At 38.8% G+C, this 25,338-nt stretch overlaps 1 long non-coding RNA gene across 1 annotated transcript; it reads right to left on the reverse strand.

Moving 5' to 3' along the window:
* Positions 1-22,753: 22,753 nt before the first annotated feature.
* On the reverse strand, positions 22,754-25,338 carry LOC139192072 (uncharacterized). The gene is made up of 5 exons (XR_011575869.1): positions 24,986-25,338; positions 24,743-24,902; positions 24,569-24,637; positions 23,818-23,876; positions 22,754-22,945 (listed from the first exon to the last, which is right to left on the reverse strand). It is a non-coding gene; the product is annotated as an uncharacterized lncRNA (long non-coding RNA).

A 25,338-nucleotide genomic window follows, 5' to 3' on the forward strand; every position in this document is an offset into this window, starting at 1 on the left:
CTAACTAGCCTTTTAACCATCTATTTCATCAAAATCGTTTTTGCAATCTGTTTTAGTTAAAGTTTCTGTTTTTGTGTTAAATTTTCATCCAAAACAAACCCCCCTTATTTTAGAGTCTTAGATTAGTTAGAAAGTGTCTTGATTTGTGTTTCTAAGTGTTTTGATTCAAGTTTTCATCCAATTTCGTCCAAATTAGTGTAGGTGCTCAAAACTGCCCAGAAAGTGGTTTTTAGGCAGTTTTGAGTCTTCTAGTTGCTGTTTTGAGTTCTAGGGTTGTTTAAGTGTTTTAAACTTTAGTTTTGCATTCTTTGAGTCTAGTTTAGTGTTTTAAACTTTGTTTTTGAGTTTTTAAGTCAGTTTCCAAGTGTTTAGCAATCCCTCCTAATCCCCGGTCTAGAACGATCCCTACTTACATCTTTACTACAATTTGACAAAAAGAGGGTTTAATTTGTGTGCTTATCTATTTCGCATCAACTAGTAAGTGGTGACTGTGATTAAGTATGTGCTCAAGTGTGAAGATAACTAAAATCTGTGGGAATAATGATTTTTAACATGTCATGTGCATTGGAAATCCCTGAGGCAAATGTTGGAAGGATTAGAATGTGTTTTGTTTACTTTGTTTTTTTTGTTTGTTTTGTTTTGCTCGAGGACTAGCAAAAGCTAAGTGTGGGGGAATTTGATAGGAGCATATTTATGCGACTTAGTTAACATGTTTTTCTTGCATTTACTTAGTTAGTTATTGATAGGAGCATATTTATGCGCCTTAGTTAGCTAGTTCTTATGCATTTTCGTTATGTTTTCTTCGTTAAAGTAGTCTTTTAAGCTACTTTCATGTGTTTTCAGGTTTAAAGGACATATTACATGAAATGATGCAATTTGGAGCTTTTGGAGCAAAAAGTGAGCTTGGATTGAAAAGGACATGCTTGGAACACAAGGTTGGGATGAAATTGAAGAGTTGAAGATTTGAGGTTTCCTACTTGAAGTAGGAAAGCTAAGCCTAAAAGTTTCCATTTTGGGTTGATCTTTCCTAAACCGGAATGGCCTTGCGTTTGAGCAACATTAGAAGGTTCCGAAGCGTTGGAAGACACAAAGAAAGGTGTTAGAATATTTTCTCATCCTTGCCGTGGGTTAGGGCTTAGTTTCTCTTGGTTTTGCGCTTTTTAGAAGCCCTATCCACATTCCCACTATCCAGCCGCACCTTTCCCCTTCTAGAACACCTATTTCCTTGCCTTGCAAGGCTTTCTAGAAGCCCTAACCCTAGCCCACTTAATTGCCGCACCCTAGGCCCTTTTCTCACTAAAATTCTGATTGTTTAACCTATTTTTCTGGTGGATTTGGGTTTCTAAAAACTCTAATCTAATTTGCTAGGGTTTTTAAGTGCCTATATATATATTTCCACACACTTTGCCGAGGGGATCATTCCTACACAATTCAGAAATTCATCCAACCCTATTTCCCCACCTTGCCGCAGCCACCATCACCCTAATACCTCTTAGCCTCCACTTCTCCATCAAACCAGCCACTCCCCACTCCTTGCCGCAACCATTCTACACTTCCAGCCACCATTCTACACCTCCATACACCATCCATACCCCTTGCCGCACCACCATACTATCCTAACTCCATTCCAAAACCAAAATCACATCCAAAAATCCCCTAAACCCTCTCTGCCGCAGCAAGGAGAAGAAGAAAGAGGAGCTTGACGTGCAGAAATTCAAAGTGGAATTGTTGGGCGTTTTAGGTGTAATCTTTCTTATGTCTTCGATGTTTCAATTCAATAAACTTTGTGTTGTGAGTATGAGAAACTAAACCCCCTTAGTTGGGGGGTAATTCGAAACCATGTACATGCTTGCAATATGATTTGATTACATTCAGTTGTTATTTCATAAGTTGTGGACTCAATTCGTTCATCTATTTGATTGATAACTTATTTGTGTATGTTGATTGAGAGTGCACGCTTAGTTTTCATGCATGAATATGATGCTAGATTATGAGGGAGTATCACCTAATAGTTACAATCTTATAATCGCAAGTAGTGAAGGTCGCTTGAAAACGATCGCGTTGAATGAATTCTTAGCATAAGTTTCATGCAATTCATAGTAACAAATGCTTCGTCAATGCTTATGTTTTTCATAGAACGTAATGATTCTTGCTTGTATCTCTATTATGCAATTCATGTAGGGAACGTGTAGGGAATGTTTTGGGTTGTCGTATGCAATCATCCAACTTAATAACTTGTGGAAAAACTGAGGGTTAATTAGTGCAATTCACGGTTAATATGGGGCGTTGAGTATTTATAATTTATTGGAAGAAGAACTGAAAATCGTTACGTTTGCAAGTGTGACATGTGTGGAGAAGAACCTCCTAACTAGCCTTTTTATCCATCCTTTTCATCCAAAAATGTTTTACAATCTGTTTAGTTTTAAGTTTCTGTTTTGTTTTCAATTTTCGTCCAAAACAAATCCCCCTTTATTTTGAAGTCTTAGATTAGTTAGAAAGTGTTTTGATTTGTGTTTCTAAGTGTTTTGATTCAAGTTTTCACCCAATTTCGTCCAAGTTCTTGTTAGGTTCTCAAAACTGCCCAGAAAGTAGTTTTTAGGCAGTTTTGAGTCATTAGGTTGCTGTTTTGAGTTTTAGGTTTGTTTAATTTAGTGTTTTAAACTTTGTTTTTGAGTTTTTAAGTCAGTTTCCAAGTGTTTAGCAATCCCTCCTAATCCCCGGTCTAGAACGATCCCTACTTACATCTTTGCTACAATTTGACAAAAAGAGGGTTTAATTTGTGTGCTTATCTATTTCGCATCAAATTTTTGGCGCCGTTGCCGGGGATTAGCAATTTTGCTAATCCCTTGGATTGTTTTTGTTTCTTTTATTTCACTTTGTTTCTGACTTTGTTTAAGTTTCTGACCTAATTTTGTTTCTTGTTTCTTAGGTACTAATGTATGACTAGAAGCTCTCAACCGATTCGTGCGAACATCTTGGATTTTGACGACGATTTTGAGGGGAAGTTGAGAAGAGCTAGAAACCAGCAAGAACACCATCCACCCAATTCCGAATCTGACCTTGAAGAAAACGTACAAGAAGAGGAGGAGGAAGCCACGGCAGGGATATTTGAAGAAGTCCAAGGCATGGCGGTGGACAACCGTACACTCAAGGAGCTTTCCGCCTCAGGTTTGGATAATGCCGCACCCTTGTGCATCCAATACCCCGTGGCTGCCCAAGGTAAGACAGACGAGTTTGAATTAAAGTCAAGTTTGCTTCATCATATTCCTAAATACCATGGCTTGTCCATGGAAGATCCTAACAAACATTTGAAAGAATTTGAAGTAGTTCGCTCTAGTATGACTCCCATCAATGTTGACGGAAGTATCTTGAAGATGAAGGCTTTTCCATTCTCTTTGATGGATAAAGCCAAGGATTGGTTATACGAGTTAGCTCCCGGCACTATCACTTCTTGGGAGAGTATGAAGAGAGCATACTTGGAGAAGTTCTTTCCAACTTCTCGCATCATCCTCCTACGCAAAAAGATAAGCGGAATTCAGCAAGAAGAAGGTGAGTCTTTTCCTACATATTATGAACGATTTAAATCACTTGTTGCTTCTTGTCCACAGCATCAGATGAAGGAGGAGTTGCTTTTGCAATACTTCTACGAGGGTCTCCTACCTCTAGAACGTCAAATGCTTGATGCTTCGGCGGGGGGAGCATTGGTGGACAAAACACCCATGGCTGCCAAGGTCTTGATTGCTAATAGAGCGTTGAACGCTCAACAGTACGAGGGTGTAGGCCAAAGAGGACCCCCACGGCACCAAGTACATGAGGTAAGTTCAACTTCCGATCATCATTCACAATTGGCTAATCTTACTTCTATTGTTTCACAGATGGCCGAGGGAATGAAGATGCAAGGACCTGTGATATGTGGCGTATGTTCTATCCAAGGACATGTCTCCGAAAAATGTCCTCAACTCATCGAGAATGGCGGATGGGAGAGTGCGAATGCCATTGGGTTTCAAAGCCAAAATCAGTCCAGACATGATCCATACTCCAACACGTATAATCCGGGGTGGCAAGACCACCCAAATTTCAAGTGGAGGGATCCCCAACAACCTCAAAACCAAGGAGGCTTTAGGCAACAACCCCCGGGGTTCTTTTCCAAAACCTACGGCCAACCCCAAAATCAAGCCTAATCCGGCCCAAGTGCCTCGGGTACGTCTCTTGACAATGATGCACTTCTTAAGATACTAACTAAGTTGTCTAATGGGCAGGAACATCAAGCTAAGGCTATGCAAAACCAAGATAAAAGGGTGGATCAACTTGAGAAACAAATTGGGCAGATTGCCGAGTTTGTAGGTAAGTTTCGAGATCCCGGACAACTCCCTAGTTCCACCATTCCAAATCAAAAAGGAGGGTTTGAATCAGCCAAAGCAATCACCCTAAGAAGTGGTAAGGAAGTTGGGGCAGGTCCTACTTCAAAAACAGGTCATAACGAGGATGAAATTTTGCAAATGGAAGAGGAGGAATCAAGGCTGCCCACGGCAAAGATGGTTCCACCTTTGCCGCAAGCTCCTAGTATCCCAAATCTGCCCAATTCGTCCCACAAAGGTAAGAATGTGTCCAATTCAGTTCATACTAATGTTTTCCCTTCAAATGTGCCTTTTCCTAGTAGGTTCATGCAAACGAAGAAAGAAGAGGCAGAAAAGGATATCCTTGAAACCTTTAGGAAAGTTCAAGTTAACATACCTTTGTTAGATGCAATCCTGCCATGCTTGATTTAGGTGCTTCTATAAATGTTATGCCATATTCCATTTATGCATCTATGAACTTAGGAGCATTGAAAAATGATGGGGTAATAATACAATTGGCCGATAGATCTAACGCTTATCCAAAGGGAGTTTTGGAAGATGTTCTTGTGCAGGTTAATCATTTAGTTTTCCCGGCGGATTTCTATGTCCTCGAAATGGATGAATTGGACCATGCTCCTTCGCTGCCCATTCTACTTAGAAGGCCATTCATGAAGACGGCCCGGACGAAGATTGACGTGTATAGTGGAACTTTGTCCATGGAATTCGATGGGGAAGTTGTTAATTTTAATCTTTCTGATTCCATTAAATACCCTAGTGAGGACCATTCATGCTTTTCTATTGATATAATTGACTCTTTGGCGCAGGGATATCTCGACGATTTGAATGACGATGCGCTTGAGAAAGTCATTACACGAGGCATGGAACTCAAAACCAAGGGGGCAGATTCTAGTGTAACCCACTGCATACATGGACTAGGCCATGCCGTGTACCCTAGTGAAGAACTAATTGAAGTTGTGGCTGCCCTTGAGTCCTCACCTAAGCTTGATGGTAAGTATACTACCCGTGAGTCCATTCCCATTTCGACTAACAAATTGCTTCCATCCATAATTCAGGCACCTATCCTTGAACTCAAGCCTTTGCCAAGCCATTTGAAGTACATTTTTTTGGGAGAAAATGAAACACTACCTGCCATCATTTCCTCCTCCCTCACGGCACAAGAAGAGGAGAAACTAGTGCGTGTCTTGAAGGAGTTCAAATCTGCCCTAGGTTGGACATTGGCCGATATTAAAGGTATAAGCCCTACGACTTGTATGCATCACATATTTCTTGAGGAGGGGGCCAAACCAACTCGAGAGGCTCAACGCCGTCTCAACCCTCCTATGATGGAAGTTGTGAAAAAGGAGATCATAAAGCTTCTAGATTGTGGGGTTATCTATCCAATCTCGGATAGTAGGTGGGTTTCACCCGTTCAATGCGTACCAAAGAAATCCGGAGTGACGGTGGTAGCTAATGCCGAGAATGAGCTTGTCCCTCAACGTATTCAAACCGGTTGGAGGGTGTGCATTGACTATAGGAAGCTAAACGCCACCACGAGGAAAGACCACTTCCCATTGCCGTTCATTGACCAAATGCTTGAGAGGTTAGCGGGTTATGCTTTCTATTGTTTTCTTGATGGTTATTCTGGTTATAATCAAATTGTCATTTCACCCGAGGACCAAGAAAAAACCACTTTTACATGCCCGTTTGGTACATTTGCATATCGTCGCATGCCTTTTGGTTTATGTAATGCACCTGCTACATTTCAAAGATGCATGATGAGCATATTTTCTGATTACGTAGAAAAGATAATTGAAGTGTTTATGGATGATTTTAGCGTATTTGGTGATTCGTTTGATAGTTGCTTGCATAATCTAAGTTTGATCCTGAAACGTTGTGTTGAAACTAACCTTGTTCTTAATTGGGAAAAGTGTCATTTTATGGTTAAACAAGGCATCGTTTTAGGTCATATAATCTCTGAAAAGGGTATTGAGGTTGATAAGTCGAAAATAGATCTTGTACGTCACTTACCCTCTCCGACTTCGGTTAGAGAGGTTCGTTCGTTTCTTGGCCATGCAGGATTTTATCGTAGGTTCATCAAAGATTTCTCGAAGATAGCACAACCTCTTTGCCGACTCCTACAAAAAGAAGTGGCGTTTGAATTCACCAAGGAGTGCACGGCATCATTCAACCAACTCAAGGAGAACTCAAGGAGTTGTTGACCACGGCACCCATCATTGTTCCACCGGATTGGAGTCTACCTTTCGAGCTCATGTGTGATACGTCCGACTATGCTTTATGAGCTGTTTTAGGACAAAGAAAGGACAGGAGGCCGCATGTCATTTACTACGCCTCACGGACGTTGAACGATGCACAATTGAACTACTCCACTACGGAAAAAGAACTCCTTGCCGTTGTCTTTGCTTTAGATAAATTTCGATCATATTTAATTGGAACTAAAGTAATTGTTTTCACTGATCATGCAGCTCTGAAGTACTTTCTCACCAAAAAGGAGGCCAAGCCACGGCTAATTCGATGGATATTGCTACTTCAAGAGTTTGACATAGAGATTCGGGACAAGAAGGGAAGTGAAAACGTGGTGGCTGACCACCTAAGCCGAATGGTGCATAATGAGGAGTCTTTGCCGATTTTGGAGACATTCCCTGATGAACAATTGCTGTCCATTAAGGTTAGTGCACCTTGGTATGCCGATATTGTTAATTTTTTGGTGTCAAAACGTATTCCAAGTGAGTTCACTAGGCACCAACGTGATAAACTTAGGCATGATGCATGGTTTTATGTGTGGGATGATCCGTACTTATGGAAATTTTGCCCCGATCAGATTATACGTCGTTGTGTGCACGATTCTGAATGTCATTCAATTTTGAGTTTTTGTCATACATATGCATGTGGAGGGCACTTTGGCACACAACGCACTGCCCTTAAGGTGTTACAATGTGGATTCTATTGGCCTAGTATTTTTAAAGATGCTAAAACTTTTTGCTTAACATGTGATAAATGCCAACGAATGGGTGGTATTAGTGCAAAGGACCAAATGCCGCAGGTTTCTATCCTAAATGTTGAAATTTTTTATGTTTGGGGTATTGATTTTATGGGTCCTTTTCCTTCGTCGTATGGTTTTACATATATTTTGCTTGCGGTTGATTATGTGTCGAAGTGGGTGGAAGCAAAGGCCACCCGGACTAATGATTCTAAGGTGGTTGCAGATTTTATTAAAACTAACATTTTTGCAAGGTTCGGAATGCCACGAGTGGTCATTAGTGACGGAGGGTCACACTTTTGCAATCGGACCATTGAAGCGTTACTGAGGAAATACAGTGTCACCCATAAGGTTTCTACACCTTACCATCCTCAAACTAATGGGCAAGCCGAGGTTTCCAACCGTGAGATCAAGCAAATCCTAGAGAAGACCGTTGGGCCAACGAGGAAGGATTGGAGCTTACGGTTCGATGATGCACTTTGGGTGTATCGTACGGCGTACAAAACACCCATTGGGATGTCCCCGTTCCGACTTGTCTATGGCAAGGCGTGCCATCTTCCTGTTGAATTGGAGCACAAAGCACTTTGGGCCATCAAGAAGTTTAACATGAACCTCGAGGAAGCAGGAAGTCAAAGGAGATTGCAATTGAATGAGCTTGATGAGATACGACGCGAGGCGTACGATAATGCAAGCATTTACAAGCAAAAGACCAAAGCTTTCCATGACAACATGATCCGTGGGAAATCATTCTCAATTGGGCAGAAAGTGCTATTGTTCAATTCCCGTTTACGTTTGTTTCCCGGTAAGTTACGTTCTAAGTGGATTGGACCGTTTGTTATTACTAACATATCTTCTTATGGTGCCATCCAGATTCAAAGTCTCAAAATAGGTCATGAATTCCAAGTGAACGGACACCGTTTGAAGCCATATTATGAGAACTTTGTTGAACAAACCGTGGATGATATTTCTTTGGGTGCCGTGGGCACAAATGGAGAATGAATGGGGTTTTCGTCCGGCTGTACGACGTAAAAGAAAGCGCTACTTGGGAGGCAACCCATGCAATTCAACAAAGGAAGACCAAGGAATTACTCCAATTCCAGATTTGCGTTCCTAAACTCTTCACTTTGTTGTTTATTTCGAATCTGCCTATTTAGTTGTTTTAGTTGTTGTTTGTGTGTTTCTTTTTGTTTAGTGTGATTTTATGCTTGAAACATTGAGGACAATGTTGGATTTAAGTGTGGGGGGGGGGGGTAACTAAGTGTTTTAGATGCAAATTCGTGGGAGTTTATCACCCTTAACTTGGAGACTTGTTCCTTGCTGTTTTTAAGTGTTTTTTAGCAGTTTTGGTGTGTTTTAGTGTGTTTTGATGCAAAAATCCGAAAATCACATAAAAATTTGAAAAATTTGTTTTAAAAACCCAAAAAGAGTTGTTTTGTGTCTTTGTTTGTGTCTTAGGGTACCTTCCAACACAATGATGAGGATTCGGTTTGTAATCACATGGCTGTTAAAGAGAGTGATTAACATGGATGAAAGTTTGATTTACTCTTTGTTATGCTTAGTTGTGGTTATAACTTATGAATTCACATGCAATCATAAAAGAAAAAATCAGTTTTTGTAACATGCTTGAAGGAAGGAACTCAAACTAACGCTACAACCTTGTGAGACTTGAGCCTAAACGTTTATTTGGAGAGTTAAAATCTGTGCATTCTTTGTTTTCTAAAAGTCGTTGCATGATCTCATTATTCTTTGCTTGGTTGCTACTTAGAAGGCGTTTCATCATTTAGTTCCAAATGCTAGAACTCATGCCCATTTCATTCAAAGCATGTTATTAATGTGCATAACACACATTCAAGATGAAGTTGTGCAGTGACCACCACCTTAGCCAAAAAGCCGTGTGCCCTATGTCATTGTGATTTGTAGGTTTTTAACCCCGTTGAGCCTTGTTTAGCCTATTCTTTGTTAACCCATGTTTTCCTCACCTAGCCTAGATTAGGACCATTCATACCCTTGTTCTTAAAGCATAGTAAACCACGATTCAAATTGAATTCCGTTTGATTTATGTTGGCAGAAAACAAGTGTGGGGGAAGTATTTCTTTTGTGATTTTGTGTGCCATAGGCACGTGTGGAAAGAAAAAAAAAAAAATTTGTTGAAAAGTTGAGACAAAGACTTCCAAAGTATTGTTTGTTGAAGTAAGGGTCCAAAACAATGAATTTGACCCTAAGGAGTTGTTTAAGTCTCCCCCTTGTGTGTTAAAGTTAATGTCTGAAATCTAAGTGAATTCTAAGTCTCAATTTCATTGCTTTGCTTACTATCGCTTGAAGAACGGTTGTTTTCCTTATCCTTTCCTTGTTAACCAATACCCTGAGCCCCATTACAACTCTTAACTTCTATCTTGAGTGTTATGTGTTTCAATTTGTGGAGTTTGAATTTGGTATGAGCATATGGTGTCACTGGTTCTCGCATCTAAGTAGTAGCATTCCATTCATGAGATCATATCTAAACATGCTTCTTAACTCTAGAAATTGCGTTCTTTGTGATACATATATGTGAGCATTCGTTTTCATATCTACATCAATCTTCTCACATATGACTAGTGTAGGGTGTGTAGTTAGAAAATTTGAGTGAAAATAGAGTGTATATCTTGTAAGGAATTGAGGGAATTCTCTAAGGCATGGTACTACATTCAAAGCATTGTTTTAATTGATTACTTGTGAGCTAGTGAGTAGTGGCTTTAATTAAGTGTGTGCTTGTGTAAAGATGACTCAAATCTGTGGGGATAACAATCTTTAACATGTCATGTGCATTGGAAATCCCTGAGGCAAACGTTGGAAGGTTTAGGTTTTGTTTTGGTTTGTTTGTTTCGTTTTGTTTTCTTTCTTTTGTTTGTTTTGCTCGAGGACTAGCAAAAGCTAAGTGTCGGGAAATTTGATAGGAGCATATTTATGCGCCTTAGTTAGCTAGTTCTTATGCATTTTCGTTATGTTTTCTTCGTTAAAGTAGTCTTTTAAGCTACTTTCATGTGTTTTCAGGTTTAAAGGACATATTACATGAAATGATGCAATTTGGAGCTTTTGGAGCAAAAAGTGAGCTTGGATTGAAAAGGACATGCTTGGAACACAAGGTTGGGATGAAATTGAAGAGTTGAAGATTTGAGGTTTCCTACTTGAAGTAGGAAAGCTAAGCCTAAAAGTTTCCATTTTGGGTTGATCTTTCCTAAACCAGAATGGCCTTGCGTTTGAGCAACATTAGAAGGTTTCGAAGCGTTGGAAGACACAAAGAAAGGTGTTAGAATATTTTCTCATCCTTGCCGTGGGTTAGGGCTTAGTTTCTCTTGGTTTTGGGCTTTTTAGAAGCCCTATCCACATTCCCACTATCCAGCCGCACCTTTCCCCTTCTAGAACACCTATTTCCTTGCCTTGCAAGGCTTTCTAGAAGCCCTAATGATGTGAAAATTATGTTGACACACAAATTAACCCTCTTTTTATCGATTGTAGTAAGTATGTAAGTAGGGATCGTTCTAGGCCGAGGATTAGGAGGGATTGCTAAATCACTTGAAAACTGACTCAAATACGTAAAAACAAATTTAAAACACTAAACTAGACTCAAAGAATGCAAAACTAAACTCTAAAACACCAAAACAAACAAAAAGACTCAAAACAGCAAACAAACACTCAAAACTGCCTTAAAACACTTTCTGTGCAGTTTCTGACACTCAGGAAGAATTTGGACGAAAATTGATTATAACTTGACTCAAGACACTTAAAAACACAAACTAAATTGATTTCTAACTAGTATGACTCAACAAAGAAAAGGGGGATTGATTTTGGACGAATTTAAAAACAAAACAAAACTTTGTAAACTAAAACAGATTTTAAAACGAATTTGGATGATTTGAATGGATGGAAGGCTAGCTAAGGGGTTCATCTCCACACATGTCACACTTGCATATAAAACGATTTCCAATTGCTTTTCAATAAACCATGAATTCTCAATGCCCCAAGTTAATTAGGTCCGCTTAAATTAACCCTCAGATTTTCCTTAAGTTATTGAATTGGATGAATTGCATACGACAACCCAAAGCATTCCCCACAAGTCCCCTACATGATTGCATAATAGAGATACAAGCAAGAATCATTAAGTTCTATGAAAACCATAAGCATTGACGAAGCACTTGTTACTATGATTGCATGAAACTTATGCCAAGAATTTACTTCACACGATTGTGATCAACAACCTTTACTACTTGTGAATATAAGTTCATAACGATTAGGTGAAATTCCCTTATATCCTAGCATCAAATTCATGCATGAAAACTAAGTGTCGACCCTCAATCAACATACAAGAATAAGTTTTAATTCACATAGATAAGCAAATTGAACTCACAACTTATGAAACGCAATTAGAAGTAATCAAATCATATAGCAAGCATAATCATGGTTTCGAATCCCCCCCTAGCCAAGGGGGTTTAGTTCCTCATACTCGCAAATAAACAAAGATAAATAAATCTAAACATTAAAACAAAGATAGAAAACACCTAGAAACGCTCCACAATCCAAGCTCCTTGAATGGCATGCACGGCTCCAAGAGTTCTTCCTTCTTCTCCTTTGCAAACTCACGGTACAAGAGGTATATTTGGGTGAATGGTGTAGTGAAAATATGGTAGAGGATGGTGACTAAATGGTGCAGCAAAGGGTGGTATTTATAGGCTGAAATTCGCAGCCCCTATGTAGCAAAGGAAAAGGATTTAAAAGCCTAATTTGTATAGGATAATAACACACAATCCTTGAAGGAAAAGGCTAAGGCTTTTAGAAACCAAGGGGGAAAGGAATAATCAGGTTTCTAGGAGTCCTAGAAAGGTTTGGGGCGTCACTTTTGTAGGAGAAGGGATAAGGCCTTCTAGAAAGGTTATTTTGTGGCTGATTTCTAGAAAAACAAGGGATAAGGTGTGGCACCTTTGTAGGAAAGGATTAGGTCTTCTAGAAATCGCATTTTAAGCATCCTAATCTAGTTAGAAACCCTCCTAAGTGGCTGGAATGTGGATAATTTAGGATTAGGATAAGGATAAGATAAGATAGGATAAGGTTTGTTTGGATAAGATAAGCTAAGATAAGGTTATGGATGAGGTTTTGGATAAGATCCTTCTCTTGAGTTGATTCTTTGGCTTTAATTCTTCTTCTTCATGTAGGAATACTTGCTTGAGTAGGAAACTTCATTCGTCTAGGAATCCATCTTCAATTAGGACTCCTACATTGATTAGGAATCCTTCTTCATTTAGGAATCCTTCGTTTAAGCCCTTTCCTACTTCAACTAGGAAACTTTGTATCTTCAATTCTTCAACTTTGAAACACCTTCCTAGCTTCATCAATTCCTCAAATTCGTCCATCCCTTGTGCTTCATGTGCATGAACTCCATTCTAGCCCAATTTTGCTCCAAAATGCTCCAAATTGCATCCTTTTGCTCACTTTGTCTCTAAAACCTGAAAACACATGAAAATAGCTTAAAAGACTAATTTAACCAAGAAAACACAACATAAATGCATAAGAACTAACTAACTAAGGCGCATAAATATGCTCCTATCACCTAACCCTAGCCCACTTAATTGCCGCACCCTAGGCCCTTTTCTCACTAAAATTCTGATTGTTTAACCTATTTTTCTGGTGGATTTGGGTTTCTAAAAACCCTAATCTGATTTGCTAGGGTTTTTAAGTGCCTATATATATATTTCCACACACTTTGCCGAGGGGATCATTCCTACACAATTCAGAAATTCATCCAACCCTATTTCCCCACCTTGCCGCAGCCACCATCACCCTAATACCTCTTAGCCGCCACTTCTCCATCAAACCAGCCACTCCCCACTCCTTGCCGCAACCATTCTACACTTCCAGCCACCATTCTACACCTCCATACACCATCCATACCCCTTGCCGCACCACCATACTATCCTAACTCCCTTCCAAAACCAAAATCACATCCAAAAATCCCCTAAACCCTCTCTGCCGCAGCAAGGAGAAGAAGAAAGAGGAGCTTGACGTGCAGAAATTCAAAGTGGAATTGTTGGGCGTTTTAGGTGTAATCTTTCTTATGTCTTCGATGTTTCAATTCAATAAACTTTGTGTTGTGAGTATGAGAAACTAAACCCCCTTAGTTGGGGGGTAATTCGAAACCATGTACATGCTTGCAATATGATTTGATTACATTCAGTTGTTATTTCATAAGTTGTGGATTCAATTCGTTCATCTATTTGATTGATAACTTATTTGTGTATGTTGATTGAGAGTGCACGCTTAGTTTCCATGCATGAATATGATGCTAGATTATGAGGGAGTTTCACCTAATAGTTACAATCTTATAATCGCAAGTAGTGAAGGTCGCTTGAAAACGATCGCATTGAATGAATTCTTAGCATAAGTTTCATGCAATTCATAGTAACAAATGCTTCGTCAATGCTTATGTTTTTCATAGAACGTAATGATTCTTGCTTGTATCTCTATTATGCAATTCATGTAGGGAACGTGTAGGGAATGTTTTGGGTTGTCGTATGCAATCATCCAACTTAATAACTTGTGGAAAAACTGAGGGTTAATTAGTGCAATTCACGGTTAATATGGGGCGATGAGTATTTATAATTTATTGGAAGAACAACTGAAAATCGTTTCGTTTGCAAGTGTGACATGTGTGGAGAAGAACCTCCTAACTAGCCTTTTATCCATCCTTTTCATCCAAAAACGTTTTACAATCTGTTTAGTTTTAAGTTTCTGTTTTGTTTTCAATTTTCGTCCAAAACAAATCCCCCTTTATTTTGAAGTCTTAGATTAGTTAGAAAGTGTTTTGATTTGTGTTTCTAAGTGTTTTGATTCAAGTTTTCACCCAATTTCGTCCAAGTTCTTGTTAGGTTCTCAAAACTGCCCAGAAAGTGGTTTTTAGGCAGTTTTGAGTCATTAGGTTGCTGTTTTGAGTTTTAGGTTTGTTTAAGTGTTTTAACCTTTAGTTTTGCATTCTTTGAGTCTAGTTTAGTTTTTTAAACTTCGTTTTTGAGTTTTTAAGTCAGTTTCCAAGTGTTTAGCAATCCCTGCTAATCCCTGGTCTAGAACGATCCCTACTTACATCTTTGCTACAATTTGACAAAAAGAGGGTTTAATTTGTGTGCTTATCTATTTCGCATCAGTTATTGCTTATAAGAGTGTTTTAAGCTATTTTTGTGTGTTTGTAGGTCCTAATAACAAAGTTGGAAAGAAAGTACATTTTGGTGCAATTTGGAGCAATTTTGGGCCAAAATGGATTGCATGCATATGGAGCAAGTGGGATGGACGTTTTTGGTGTTTTAAAAAGGGTTTCAACACATGCAAAAATCTGAATAATGAAGTTGAAGTGTGGAAGTGTGCAGATACATACACTTAAGGAACAATTTGAAAGGAAAAGAAGTGAAAGATGCCATTTGTTGGATTGCTTTACATGATGTATTCACATTTTCAGCAACTACAAACATAATTGCAAGCTGAAATGATGCATAGCATGTGTGTTGATGCGAAATATATTAAGCACACAAATTAAACCCTCTTTTGACAAATGTAGTAAAGTATGTAAGTAGGGATCGTTCTAGACCGGGGATTAGGAGGGATTGTTAAACACTTGGAAACTGACTTAAAAACTCAAAAACAAAGTTTAAAACACTAAACTAGACTCAAAGAATGCAAAACTAAAGGTTAAAACACTTAAACAAACCTAAAACTCAAAACAGCAACCTAATGACTCAAAACTGCCTAAAAACCACTTTCTGGGCAGTTTTGAGAACCTAACAAGAACTTGGACGAATTTGGGTGAAAACTTGAATCAAAACACTTAGAAACACAAATCAAAACACCTTCTAACTAATCTAAGACTTCAAAATAAAGGGGGATTTGTTTTGGACGAAAATTGAAAACAAAACAGAAACTTTGAAACAAAACAGATTGTAAAACGTTTTTGGATGAAAAGGATGGATAAAAGGCTAGTTAGGAGGTTCTTCTCCACACATGTCACACTTGCAAACAAAACGATTTTCAGTTGTTCTTCCAATAAATTATGAATACTCAACGCCCCAAATTAACCGTGAATTGCACTAATTAACCCTCAGTTTTTCCACAAGTTATTAAGTTGGATGATTGCATACGACAACCCAAAACATTCCCTACAAGTTCCCTACATGAATTGCATAATAGAGATACAAGCAAGAATCATTAAGTTCTATGAAAAACATAAGCATTGACGAGGCATTCGTTACTATGAATTGCATGAAACTTATGCCAAGAATTCATTCAACGCGATCGTTTTCAAGCGACCTTCACTACTTGTGATTATAAGATTGTAACTATTAGGTGAAACTCCCTCATAATCTAGCATCATATTCATGCATGAAAACTAAGCGTGCACTCTCAATCAACATACACAAATAAGTTATCAATCAAGTAGATGAACGAATTGAATCCACAACTTATGAAATAACAACTGAATGTAATCAAATCATATTGCAAGCATGCACATGGTTTCGAATCACCCCCCAACTAAGGGGGTTTAGTTCCTCATACTCACAACACAAAGTTTATTGAATTGAAATATTGAAAACATAAGAAAGATTACACCTAAAAGTTCCAGCAATCTGCAATAGACTAGCAAGCACATTCAAGAGCACTCCTTCTTCCTTCTTGCTGCGGCATAAGGTATGGAGATGGTTTGGGATGGTTTTGGATGAGGTAGAATGGTAGAAAAGTGTCTAAGATGGGTGTATGGCACGGCTAGGGAGGTTTGGGGTCATAAAATATGGATTTGGGTGAAGATTGGGCACGGCAAAGGTAGGGGAAAGGTTTCTGGCGTGAATGGAGTTGTATGGATGTGTGTGGAATGTTTTGTGGCTGCAACAAGGAGGTTTATTTAAAGGAAAACAGAAATTAAAACCCTAGGTTGATTAGGAAATCAGAAATTAAGTCTAAGAATTCTAGAATTAGGAAATAAATCAGAAAATTAAAGGAAAGGGCAAGGGAAATTCGGCTAGGGTTTAAAACACAAAAGGAAGGTGTTTTAAAGCATAAAAACAGGAAATAAGGAAGAGGAAATGCAAAGGGAGGTGCGGCAAAGGTTCAAAAGGGTTCTAGGCTTTTGTTTTGTGTCCTAGAATGCTTAGAAAGTCTTTCATAATTGCTGGAACTTTTAGCGACAATTAGGAAAAATCAAACCAAAGTAGGAAACCTTGGCTTAACTTTCCTATTTCAAGTAGGAATCCTTGTTGGAGGAGGAATCCTTGTTCTTCTAGGAATCCTCATGTGATTAGGAATCCATCTTCAATTAGGAATCCTTCATTGATTAGGAATCCTTCGTTGATTAGGAATCCTTCGTCGATTAGGAATCCTCCTTCATGTAAGCACTTTCCTACTTCAACTAGGAAACCTTGTTCAAGTAGGAATCATCATCTTCAAGTCTTCAAATTCGTCCAAACCTTGGCTCCAATTATGTGATAATCGTTCCAAGCCCAATTTTGCTCCAAAAAGCTCCAAAATGCATCTTCTTGCTTCCTTTGGCCTTAAAACTTGAAAACACATAAAACTAGCTTAAAAGACTACTTTAACTAAGAAAACACCATGGAAATGCATAAGAACTAGCTAACTAAGGCGCATAAATATGCTCCTATCAAATTCCCCCACACTTAGCTTTTGCTAGTCCTCGAGCAAAACAAACTAACCAAAACAAAACCTAAACCTTCCAACGTTTGCCTCAGGGATTTCCAATGCACATGACATGTTAAAGATTGTTATCCCCACAGATTTGAGTCATCTTTACACAAGCACATACTTAATTAAAGCCACCACTTACTGATAGGAGCATATTTATGTGACTTAGTTGGCTTCTTCTTAAGCATTTATGTTGTTTTTCTTTAGTTATTTTAGTGTTTAAAGTCATTTTCGTGCAATTTCAGGTTTAAAGACGAAGTATGCAAAGAAGTGCAAAATGGAGCATTTTAGAGCAAAATTGAGCTGGAATGGAGTGTATGCTAATGGAGCACAACGAATGGACGAGTTTGAAGGTCAAAGGATCTTAAGAAATGAAGAAATGAAAGTGAAGAACAAAGAATTCAGATTTGGAAACCAAAGTTTCTAAAGTTGGAAGTTTCTATTCTTGGAGGTTTCCATTTTCGAGAGTTTCTATTCTTGGCTTTGGGCTTTTAGATGACCTAAACCCTAATTCCTTGTGGACCTTAACCCTAGCCGCACCTAGGCCTCTAGAATATCTGATTTCCTTGCCTTGCAAGGCATTCTAGAAGGCCCATCTCTAAACCCTAACCCTAGCCGCACCTTAGGCCTTATTCCCATTAAAAATCTGATTGTTTTAACCTAATTTCTGGTGGATTTGGGCTTCTAGAAACCCTAATCTGATTACCCTAGGGTTTTGGATGCCTATATATACTCATTATAACCCCTAGATCAGATCATCATCTCCCATACACAATCATTCACGCCAGAAATCTGCCCTTGATATCTGCCGCACCTTTCCATCACCAAAGTCCCAAAATTCTGCCCAAAATCATCCCTAGCCGTACCCCCATCAACCCTAAACCTTTCCATACCATTCCCCATCCATTCTACACCACAAATAACCCCAAAAACCTGTTCTAAAGTTCTCTGCCGCAGCAAGGAGGAAGGAGAATTCTTGGATGCGCTTGCTGCCAAGTTGGAGCGTTCTAGGTGTTTTCTTTCTTTGGATTTTAATTTCTAAATTTATGTATCTTTGCTTTGCGAGTATGAGGAACTAAACCCCCCCTTGGTGATGCGAAATAGATAAGCACTCAAATTAAACCCTCTTTTTGTCAAATTGTAGCAAAGATGTAAGTAGGGATCGTTCTAGACCGGGGATTAGGAGGGATTGCTAAACGCTTGGAAACTGACTTAAACACTCAAAAACAAAGTTAAAAACACTAAACTAGACTCAAAGAATGCAAAACTAAAAGTTAAAACACTTAAACAAACCTAAAAACCAAAACAGCAACTAGAAGGCTCAAAACTGCCTAAAAACCACTTTCTGGGCAGTTTTGAGCACCTACACTAATTTGGACGAAATTTGATGAAAACTTGAATCAAAATACTTAGAAACACAAATCAAAACACTTTCTAACTAATCTAAGACTTCAAATTAAAGGGGGATTTTGTTGTGACGAAAATTAAACTAAAGAAAACAGATTGGAAATAGGGCAGATTGTAAAAACGATTTTGGTGAAATAGATGGTTAAAAGGCTAGTTAGGAGGTTCTTCTCCACACATGTCACACTTGCAAACAAAACGATTTTCAGTTGTTCTTCCGATAAACTATGAATACTCAACGCCCCAAGTTAACCGTGAATTGCACTAATTAACCCTCAGTTTTTCCACAAGTTATTAAGTTGGATGATTGCATACGACAACCCAAAACATTCCCTACAAGTTCCCTACATGAATTGCATAATAGAGATACAAGCAAGAATCATTACGTTCTATGAAAAACATAAGCATTGACGAAGCATTTGTTACTATGAATTGCATGAAACTTATGCTAAGAATTCATTCAACGCGATCGTTTTCAAGCGATCTTCACTACTTGTGATTATAAGATTGTAACTATTAGGTGAAACTCCCTCATAATCTAGCATCATATTCATGCATGAAAACTAAGCGTGCACTCTCAATCAACATACACAAATAAGTTATCACTCAAATAGATGAACGAATTGAATCCATAACTTATGAAATAACAACTGAATGTAATCGAATCAAATTGCAAGCATGTACATGGTTTCGAATCACCCCCCAACTAAGGGGGTTTAGTTCCTCATACTCACAACACAAAGTTTATTGAATTGAAACATCGAAGACATAAGAAAGATTACACCTAAAATGCCAAAGAATTCCACTTTGAATTCTGCACAGCAAGCTCCTCTTCCTTCTTCTCCTTGCTGCGGCAGAGAGGGTTTAGGGGATTTTTGGGTAGTTTTGGATGATTTTGGACGAGGGAGAATGGTGGAAAAATGTCTAGGATGGGTGTAGGGCACGGCTAGGAAGGTTTGGGGTCAGAAAATATGGAGTTGGGTGAAGGTTGGGCTCGGCAAAGGTGAGGGACAGGTTCTGGCGTGAATGGAGTTTTCTGGATGTGTTTTTGGGTTTTGAAAGGTAGATAGGATAGTATGGTGGTGCGGCAAGGTGTGGGAATGGTTTATGGAGGTGGAGAATGGTGTATGGATGTGTGGAATGGTGCTGGAATGGATGGAAGCTGCGGCAAAAGGTGGGAAAGGTTGCTGGAATGGGTGGTGGCGATTTCTGATTTTTAGAATGGGAGGTGAATGATCTGTGCGGCTGATAGAAGCATATTTATGTGCCTTAGTTAGCTAGTTCTTATGCATTTCCATGGTGTTTTCTTAGTTAAAGTAGTCTTTTAAGCTAGTTTTATGTGTTTTCAGGTTTTAAGGCCAAAGGATGCAAGAAGATGCATTTTGGAGCTTTTTGGAGCAAAATTGGGCTTGGAATGATTATCACATAATTGGAGCCAAGGTTTGGACGAATTTGAAGACTTGAAGATGATGATTCCTACTTGAACAAGGTTTCCTAGTTGAAGTAGGAAAGTGCTTACATGAAGGAGGATTCCTAATCGACGAAGGATTCCTAATCAACGAAGGATTCCTAATCAACGAAGGATTCCTAATTGAAGATGGATTCCTAATCACATGAGGATTCCTAGAAGAACAAGGATTCCTACTCCAACAAGGATTCCTACTTGAAGTAGGAAAGTTAAGCCAAGGTTTCCTACTTTGGTTTGATTTTTCCTAATTGTCCCTAAAAGTTCCAGCAATTATGAAGACTTTCTAAGCATTTTAGGACACAAAACAAAAGCCTAGAACCCTTTTGAACCCTTGCCGCACCCCCCTTTGCATTTCCTCTTCCTTATTTCCTGTTTTTATGCTTTAAAACACCTTCCTTTTGTGTTTTAAACCCTAGCCGAATTTCCCTTGCCCTTTCCTTTAATTTTCTGATTTATTTCCTAATTCTAGAATCCTTAGACTTAATTTCTGATTTCCTAATCAACCTAGGGTTTTAATTTCTGTTTTCCTTTAGATAAACCTCCTTGTTGCAGCCACAAAACATGACCATTCATCCAGAAAATAATCCTTCACGCCAGAAACCATTCTCCATCTTCAACAGCCCCATTCCTTCACCATTCACCCAAATTTCTGCCACAAAACCACCCTAGCCGTCCCATACACCTATCCCAGCCATAAACCCATCGTTCTACACCATTCATAACCCCCAAAACTCACCCATTCGTGTGCAGCAGCAAGGAGAAAGAAGGAAGGACTCTTGGATGCTCAAGCTTCATCGTTGGTGCATTCTAGGTGTAATTCGTTTCATGATTTCAATGTTTAATTTCTTTTCCTTTTGTTTTGCTACGAACATGAGTGGCTAAACCCCTATTGGTTAGGGGTGATTTCGAAGCCATGACTATGTGTGCAATTTGAGTTGATAAATTCCAGTTATGAGTTCTTGAATCGTGAATGCAATTGGTTTAACTGTGCGAGTAATAACTTATTTGTGTTTGTTAATTAGGGGTCGACACTTAATTGGCTTGCATGAATATGTTGCTAGAATGTAAGGTTGTTTCACATAATCGTCACACACTTATATTCATGTGTAGTGAAGGTCGCTAGTCACGATCGCGTTAAGTCCAATTCCTAGCATGAGTGACATGATGTCATAGTTGCAAGTGTTTTGTCAATGCTTATAGTTTTCATTGAACGTAATGATCTTTGATTGTATCTTTATTATGATGTCATGTAGGGAACTTTTAAGGAATGCTTTGGGTTGTCGAATGATGTCATCCAATCCAATAACACAAGGAAAACTTGAGAATTAACTAGTGATGTCACGGTTAATTTGGGGCATTGTCATTCATAATTCAACGAAGGAATAACTGGAAATCGAGTCGTTTGCATACTTGTCATGTGTGGAGAAAGAGCCTCTAACTAATCGATCATCCATTTAAAATCCCAAAATCGTTTTCAATTCTGTTTTTACTTTGCAATCTGTTTTGTTAGTTATTTTCGTCCAAATCAAACCCCCATTTATTTTGGAGTCCTAGATTAGTTAGAAAGTGTTTTGGTTTATGTTTTTAAGTGTTTTGGTACAAGTTAAAACCCAAATTCGTCCAATTTGGTGCTTTGTGTTCAAAACTGCCCAGAAAGTGTTTTTAAGGCAGTTTTGAGTTTTTGGTTTGTTTTAGTGTTTTAAACTTTAGTTTTGCGTTCTTTGAGTCTAATCTAGTGTTTTAAACTTTGTTTTTACGTTTCTAAGTCAGTTTTCAAGTGTTTAGCAATCCCTCCTAATCCCCGGTCCAGAACGATCCCTACTTACATACTTTACTACAATTGACAAAAAGAGGGTTTAATTTGTGTGCTTATATATTTACGCATCAGCGGCTAGGGTGTAGAAATATATATATAGGCACTTAAAAACCCTAGCAAATCAGATTAGGGCCTTTAAAACACAAATCCATCAGAAAAATAGGTTAAGCAATCAGTGAGCAAAGGCCTAGGGTTCGGCAATTAAGTGGGCTAGGGCTAGGGTTTGTAAAATAGGCCTTCTAGAATGGAAAGGTGCGGCATAGGCTTAGGGTCCACAAGGAGTTCGGGTTTAGGTCGTCTAAAAGCCCAAAGCCAACAATAGAAACTCACGAAAATGGAAACCTCCAAGAATAGAAACTTCCAACTTTTAGAAACTTTGGTTGCCAATTCCGGTTTAGGAAAGATCAACCCAAAATGGAAACTTTTAGGCTTAGATTTCCTACATCAAGCCTCAAATCTTCAACTCTTCAATTCCATCCCAACCTTGTGTTCCAAGCATGTCCTTTTCAATCCAAGCTCACTTTCTTGCTCCAAAAGCTCCAACTTGCATCATTTCATGTAATACGTCCTTTAACCTGAAAACACATGAAAGTAGCTTAAAAGACTACTTTAACGAAGAAAACATAACAAAAATGCATAAGAACTAGCTAACTAAGGCGCATAAATATGCTCCTATCACTTGGCTAGGGGGGGATTCGAAATACATGTTTATGCTTGCGATATGAATTGATTACTTCTAATTGCGTTTCATAAGTTGTGAATTCAATTTACTTATCTATGTGAATTACATTGATTTGTGTGTGTTGGTTGAGAGTGCACGCTTAATTATCATGCATAAATTGAATGCTAGGATATAAGGAAATTTCACCTAATCGTTATGGACTTATATTCACAAGTAGTAAAGGTTGATGATCTCAATCGCGTTAAGTAAATTCTTGGCATAAGTTTCATGCAATCATAGTAACAAGTGCTTCATCAATGCTTATGATTTTCATAGAACTTAATGATTCTTGCTTGTATCTCTATTATTGACACACCCCATCCCGAAGGAGGGCATGCTGGCCGTCACGTGAGAGTGACGTAACCATTTGCACAGTACGGAAGCTTTAAGATACAATTTATAAGTTGATACACCCGAAGGTGAGTCCTAATTTTGTCCAATCTGTCAGAACACCGTCGAATTCCTCGTAGTCACCACACCTTTGTGATTCTTGAACCTGGAGGGGCGCAAAACCAAAATTGAGTGGGTCAGTAAAACAATTCTTTTCCAAATCCAAACATTTCTCAAAACGTTGTAACCCCTCTCCGTAAAACCTGTATACTTTCCCAGAAATGTAAAATATAAATATACATATATATTCTCAAAACTTCATTTTTACTATCTCAACATTTTTCTTTATCAATCATGCCATGCCATGTCTAATTCAACAGTTAAATATGGATGCATCAACAATAATCATATCAGGTGCAAGAAAGTAATCAACCGGAGGCCCTCTAATAGCCCTGTACGGTTGAACCTAGAGCTCAAAATCTATCACTATCACTCTACCGGAGTCACCTCTGTGACCCGTCCGGCCTTCTGCACACAAGTTACGCTCTAGTGCTTTCTCATCAATCATCTGTGCACATAATCTAAGGTCACCCACCAGTCGGAATCTCACTAACACTCTCGCGACTGGCCTGTCGTACCCACTCCGCGTGGACTGTACGACTAGCATCTACTTGGATCCAAGGCGAGCGTGCGATGCGGTGAATACTATAAGCACTAAACCATGGTGCAGGATTTGAGCTCAATATATATCAACATCATCATAACAGTAATTAAATACTCACCTGATACTCACCTGTGCGTCCGCCGCACCATTCATTCATATGCATCATATCTCAATTCATACTTTTCATATCATTTCATGCATGGCAATTCGATTCACATTTCTATATACTTTTCATATACTTTTATGCATGGCATTTCAACTAATATATCTCATATACTTTTATACATTTTCATTAAAAGCATAATTTCATGCATTTTCAATTTCTGGGAAACGGCAAGTATATATGTATACGGAAAACAAAACTGCCCACTCACCTGGAGTTCGCCCTACAACTCCCTAGCACAATACGCCAAGGCGTCATGACGATCGGCGCCTAAAACAATAATTAATTCCAACCTCAGAATTCATAGTGATAGAATATATAACTTATATAAAATACGTCACTACGTAGTTCGATCCGGAAGATCTGCCACTCAGATTTTAAATCCATAACTTCCAGAGGTCCACAATATACCTCTAGGACAACTTCCTAAAATTTCATTACCATCCAACGGTCGGATCTCCGTCAATTTCCAAAACTAAGTGACGGTTAACATTTTATTTTATGAACTTACAATTCCAATTCCGGAAGATCCGTAACTCGGATTCCCAATCCGTAAGTTCCAATAATCCTCAAATATTACGTATTACAACGTATCAAAGTTTGGTAACGATCCAACGGTCGGATCGTCAATTCACATTTTCACCAAAACTATAAAACGTTATTCGAACACCTAACCAACAATCCTTAATAACTTTCTCATACGGTGCTCAAATTGGGTATATGAGTATACCACGGTGATCTACTCGACGTCACGGACGTCGACATATTTTTAAAATAATTTTATTTATTATTTTTTTTTTTTAACTGTAGCACCTTCTTCTTCCTTGGGTCGCCGGACTGGTTTTTCCGGCGGCCGTTTTCCGGGCATTTTTTCAAATTGTCATAACTTTGTCATTTCTCAACGAAATCAAGTGATTCAAAAACGAAAGTTGTAGCCCTTGAAGAGACAAAGAGAATGGTACCTTGCACAACACCTAGTTCGCCGTGGTTTGGCCGGAAACTGCCTCGAAAGCCTCGGAGGTCGCCGGAAACTGGGTATTTTTCAAATGAGTATAACTTCTTCAATACTCAACGAAATTGAGTGAAACAAAAAGGAAAGTTGTAGTACTTGACGAGACGAAGAGATTGATACCTACCTCGACTCCTAACTCGCCGGGGATTCGCCGGAAAATGCCTCGAAAGCTCCGGCCAAACTTTGAACTTGTCGATCTCCGTGGTTTTACGTCCAAAAACTTCCAACGAAGCACTCCGAGCTTCCTTGGAACCTCACTAAGCTCACTGTGAGCTTGGATTGTCCTAAAACAAAGTCAATTCGAAGATCATGAACAGTGCACTTTCACGGGGAGTTTAGAATCTAGGTTTTCCGAAGTAAAACTTACCTGAAATTGGTGTCTACGTGATCGTGGAGTCTCCAGGAGTTCGATGGTGGTCTTAACTCCGTCGTTGGTATAGATTTAGGGTGGTTTTGGAGCTCGTCTGTGTGAGTTCGAAGGAGAGGGAGAGAGACAGAGAATGAGAGATTGTGAGGGAGGAGAGAGAGAGACAGGGTACGGGAAATAGGGAGGGATTTGAGGTGTGTGGTCCTACCTAACCCCAAATCATAAAATTCCATCTCCAAATAACTTAGAAACATATATTTCACCAATATATGATTCACATATCTTAATCACGTTTAAGGGAAATTCCGTCAATTTACAATCACGAGTGTAAAACTTTGGGACGGGCTGTGACA

This window comes from Malus domestica, chromosome 15 (assembly GCF_042453785.1).
Source record: "Malus domestica chromosome 15, GDT2T_hap1".
Taxonomy (NCBI): Eukaryota; Viridiplantae; Streptophyta; class Magnoliopsida; order Rosales; family Rosaceae; genus Malus; species Malus domestica.